Here is a 6,000-nt window from a genome sequence, read left to right on the forward strand (position 1 = left end):
CAGTTAAAAGCAGTGGCTGTTCTTTCAGATGGACCCAGGTTCAATTCCTAGCACCTGCACGGCAGTTCACAACTGCCTGAAATTCCAGTCCCAGAGGATCCAACAACCTCACACAGACATACATGCAAGCAAAACACCAATGCATATTAAATAAATAAATAAATTTTAAAAAGACATTAAATATGTTTTCTTTAGAATGCTAGATAGAACCTATGGGTTATTCATACTTATATTTTATACCAAAAAGGTCTTTTTTTTCCCCCTTTGAGACACAGTCTCTATGTAGTAGGCTAGCTTCAAATTCATCACTCTCCTACACCAAGTTTATGCTGTTTGAACTGTAAGTTGTTGCTTTAAATATAAATTGATATTCAAGTGTTGATTATATATAATATTTCTGATAGCTTATGATACTGTAACAAAAGCCTTTTCTCTCAGGGAATTATAACAACAAGCATGTTAGTTTTGGGGGGGTTATATCTGCACCCCACTTTCTCTTTCCTTTATGATGCAGAAAGCAGTATCTTTGGGGAACTCTGCCACTGCTGCAGCATGGTAAAGACACAGATTTCAGTGCTTCCAACAGCAATCACACACTTCACTTCTGCTGCTTTGGGCCTATGGCAGCACAGAATAAAGCAAGGTGGGAACTCCAAGCAGAGACAGAGGAGAAAAGAAGGTGAAGTCAGGGAGATGCTATGTAGCTACCAAAGGAGTAACACTCAGGCACCGGTAAGCCACAGCCCAGTGGTGATACATAGATTAAGAGAAATTGGTTAATTCAAGATATAAGAGCTAGCTAGAAATGCACTAGAGTTATTAGCCAAACAGTATTGTAATGAATATAGTTTCTGTGTGATAATTTTGGGTCTGGGCAGCCAGGAAGCAGCCTCCACCTACAAAACAGAGTAAGCCAAATTTCTTATGCATCTGCACAAAATCAAACATGAACCAAGAGTCATCATTTCCAGTCAGCAAATTCAATTTCATGCTACTAATGGACAAACATGTATATCTGACAAAGTGCTTAAATGGAAAAAGAAGGAAACTGGCTTATGTTTATTTAGAGAAACCCTGAAAATCAACATTTGACTTCTTTTAGTTATTGGGTTGGGAGAATTGTGGATGAAATGTCAGTAATTTCAGATCCATCTTAAAAGTGTGCTGTGTAGTGTCATGTCACATCACAGGCAGGACAACAAATACAGAAATGTTCTTCTAGATTCTGAAAATTATTGTGTGGTTGAGAAGTCAAACACATGGTTGCAAATGAGTGATGCTCCGATGTTAATCTTTGTATTTGAACTTTCATCTCAGTTGCTAATGTCAAGGAATATGTCAACTAGAATTTAGTATGAACAGACTCCTGTCCTTCTGCTGCAATCACAGGGAATCTACATTTTTAAGAATGAGAAAGAGAGAGAAGAAAGAGAGAAAGAGAATTCTTTAACAAGCAATTGAGTATATGGAATTCACAAAAGTTCTGCATTGTTTGTTATTTTAAGTTATTCAGTATGCATCCTTTATTGTATGAGCATTATAATGAACTTATCTCTATATAAGTCCATGATTTGGGGAAGAGCTAGTTGTTAAGCATTTACTAGCAAGTACTAAGACTAGCCAAAGCATCTGATATTCATCAAATACTATATTATGTGTATACAGTTAAATGACTGGAAAGTGTACTGATCTGTTTCCAGTTATGCTAAACACAAAGATGAAGACTTCTTGAAAATTGAAAAATACAACACATGAAATAATTGGCAAATCAGTATGAGCTGCCAAAAAGAAGAATTAGTATGAAATGTAGTATGAAGCAACATTTGGGTCAGAAGTGTCAAGTCTACAATTCGAATGTTTACGTATATCCCTATACATCAGAAAGATTCCACTACAAACTGAGGATTAGAGTGCTTGTCACAGTGCTTTGTGCATGGTAAATGTTCAGTGTGTATCTCTTGAATTGTATACTGTCTATTGCTATAAAGAGACACCATGACCATGGAGACTCTTATAAAGGGAAACATTTAATTGGGGCTGGCTTACAGTTCAGAGGTTTAGTCTATTATCATCATGGCAGGAAACATGGCAACATTTAGACAGACATGGTGCTGGAGAAGGACCAGAGCTTTCTGCATCTGAATTGGCAAGCAGCAGGAAGAAAGAGTGCCACTGGGCTTGGCTTGGGCTTCTGAAATCCTAAAGCCCACCCCCAGTGACATATTTCCTCCAACAATGCCACCCCACTCCAACAAGGCCACATCTCCGAATAGTGCCCCCCCCCGAGCCTATGGGCATTATCTTTCAAACCATAATATATACTAAAGGTAAATCTGGAAAAAAAAAGGTAAGTAGTCAGGGGCAGAAAGTATTCTAATGGTACATTTGGTATAACATTCTCATAATATACCAGAGTTAGGACAGGGAAGGGTCCCCAGTCACATGCAGCACCCTCAGAAGTACTGGGAACTAGGCTGTAGCTTGAATAGTATCTTTAAAGAAAAAAAGGAAAAAATCAATTTATCACAGTCTCCTACTTTGGGTTACCATGAAAGTCAAGCCTTGGTCTCTTTCCCAGGGCTATCATGATTACATACTTCAGGAGAGTTCACAGGTTTCACCAACTGTAATTTTATTTCTTGTATGAGCTTAAATATGAATGAGTGGTTGAAATTAAAATTAGCAAAATGTTAATCCAGATACCCTCCATTAGGTGCTCATCAACAAATGGGGGGAAAAGAAAATAAGACATATATTTCACACTATATTTTTATTCAGCCATAAAAATGAATAAAGTCCTATCAATCACAACTTATATAAAATATAATAGTAGATCATCATGTTAAACCAAACACAGAAAGACAGGCAGCATATACATTTATTCACTTGCTGAAACTAATAAGATAATCTTATAGAAGCATAGAACGAGATAGTGGTCACTACAGGCTAGGAAGGAAAGCACAAAGATAAGGTCAATGGGGCAACCAAAACACAGAGATGGCAAAATAACATGGAGTAAATTTCAAAATAACTTCAAGGGCTAAGGATACAAGTCATTGTGAAGATGCTTGCCACTAAGCCTGAGAACCTGAGTTCAATCTCTAAGACCTACATGGTAGAAGGAGAAATCTATCTCCCACAGTTGTTTTCTGACTTCCACACATGTGCATGCACACACACACACACACACACACACACACACTAATAAACAATTTTTATTTTTCCAATACATACTAATCATCAGTGGTACAGCTGGATCCACTGAGTGCCCTGATTTGGTTATCCATAGTGTATATGGGTTGAATTGCTATAATGTATTCATAATGATGTGCAGATACTGCTGCAATTTACAAATTAAATTCAAACTGGCTTTGTATTAAATTTAATTAAATAGCAACTAATTAGAAATGGATTTTCAGATTTTTTCAAGCATGTCTGAATAAAGAGAAGAAAGCAAGAAGAAACGGAAGAGATGGGCCAGAGAGAGGGATCTTGGGAGAAGACAAATCCCATAGCCTTGGCATCTCTGACCTAGAAACCAAGGGGGACTGAGCTACTCTGTGACATAACTGTAGTGATCACTCAGGTTTGTAAAGTCTCTGCTGTAATTGCTGCTTTGCCTCTTTTTCTAAAGCTGCAGATGTTTTCTAGAAATTTCATCATGATGCCAAAGTGACTACATAGATTTTTAACTTTCAATTTCCAAATGAGAATAAGGTGCCTACAACTTTATTTCATAGTGTGGTACACAGAAATAAGGTACCACAATATCTATAGTTTGTTATCTTAAAAAAATAACTTACATAAATAATAAAAATTTTAACTATAAAAATAAAAGCAATAAAAGTGATCCTGCTTGTTGCAACTATAAGAAAAAGTAAAGCATTATATGCGAAAAACCATGTTGGGAACTCAGAAGCAATCAGCAGGGAAATTAAAAGCTATCACTGTGTTTAAGGGGCATTTGAGGAGCAAAGAAAAAAATAAAATCTGTCAAGTCTACAAATTAAAAAAAGGGGACCAAAATCCCAGCAAAGGTACCAGGAAGCTGCATCCAGAAAAAGAAGAGATAGCAATAAAATGACAGCAAATCTGAAAACTGATTACTAGAAAGAGTTCATAAATTAATCAAGAAGAGCCAGGCAGTGGTGGTGCATACTTTTAATCCCAGCGTTCAGGACGCAAAGGCAGTCAGATCTGTTGACAGAAGTTTCTGTCCCACCCAGTCCTGCAGCTGTTCAGTCCCAAAGAAACAACAGAGGTCTACATTAATTATAAACTGGTTGGCCTAGTAGCTTAGGCTTTCTTATTAACTACCTCTTACATCTGACATTAACCCATAATTTGTGTCTGGGCTAGCCATGTGGCTTGGTACCTTTTATCAGCGAGGCATTCTCATCTTGCATCCTCTGTGTCTGGATGACGACTGCAGACTAAGCCTTTCCTCTTCCCATAAATCTCCTGTTCTGGTTGCACAACCTATACTTCCTGCCTGGCTATCCACCAATCAGCATTTTATTAAACCAGTACAAGTGACAAATCTTTACAGAGTACAAGACCATTATCCCACAGAACAGATCTCTATGAGTTCGCGGCCAGCCTAGTCTACAGAAGCTAGTTTCCAGGACAGCTAGGGCTGTTACACAGAAAAACCCAGTCTCGAAATACAAACAAACAAATAAAATAATCAAGAAGGAAAAAGAAAACAATATGTCATAAAGATGAGCAATGTTGCTGTGGAATCTAGTTCTAAACGTGTGTGTGCAGTGTAATGTGGTGTGTGTGTGGTGTGGTGTATGTGTATTGTGTGATGTTTAGTGTGTGTGTGTGTGTGCGGTGTTTGTGGAGTGTGTATGTAGTGTGGTGTGTTTGTGTATGAGTGTGTGAGTGTGTGTGTGGTGTTTAATGTGTGTGTGTGTAGATGAATATGCACAGATATATGGATGACATGGACAGAGCAAGAATGTATGAGAGAAGGAAGTGTTCTGACAGGAGGGGAGGAAGAAAAAGTGGGGTAGTAAAGGGTAGGTATCATGAAAGTAGGAGGTGGGGGCAGGGACCAGAAGAGAACAAGAGAGGAATCAAGGGGATAGTGTGGGGGGTGAATAATATCAAATTATAATGATTTATTTTGAAAATAGCATAATAAAATTTATTTATTTGTATGCTAACTAAAAATTTAATTAAAACTAGTAATAAAGGGGCACATGTTTAATCCCAGAACTAGGAAAGTAGGTGCAGAAAAATTTCTGTGAGTTCAAGGTCAGTCAGGACTACATGGTGAGATTCTGTCTCAAAACAACAACAATAATAAATATGTATATTAAAAATATACTAGCAGTATTAAAACTGAAGAGTGGAGACTAAGTATGAATAAGAAGAAAATTATTTCTTGTTATTGATGTGGTTTTTTGGGTTTTGTTTTGTTTTTTCAGAGAGGAGGTTTCCCTGTGTAGCACTGGTTGTCCTGAAACTCTCTCTGTAGACCAGGCTGGCCTCAAACTGAAGGATCTGCCTGCCTCTGCCTCCCAACTGCTTGGATTAAAGGGTGTATCACCACATTTAGCAGAAACTCTTAAAATGATAAAATAATAGTTTAAGTTTTGACCACACTCATGTTTTTACCTATTACATTAAAAATTTTCAATACATAGCACATATTTGTGGTTCTAAATTCAAAATCCTTCAAATGTATACTGGAAAAAGTGTCTGTCCCACCAGGTCCCCCACTGCCCACCGTCTCTCCAGCCTTGTCATTTACCTGTGATTATTTCCACAAACATATTTTCAAGCTAATACAAATATGACTTTTCTTATACCTTTTCTCACACACAAGAGAAAATTAACTGGTACATTTAAAGAACTGTCCTAGAGGATTGCTTTGCAAATCCTTTAAGAAGCATAATCCTCTTTTACACATGCTTTGGATACTAGTAAATGAGGAATCATTGTCCTAGCTACCAAAGAGGACTGGGCTGCATGGCATTTGTCCCATTCTGT

This window comes from Microtus pennsylvanicus, chromosome 12, assembly GCF_037038515.1.
Source record: "Microtus pennsylvanicus isolate mMicPen1 chromosome 12, mMicPen1.hap1, whole genome shotgun sequence".
NCBI lineage: Eukaryota > Metazoa > Chordata > Mammalia > Rodentia > Cricetidae > Microtus > Microtus pennsylvanicus.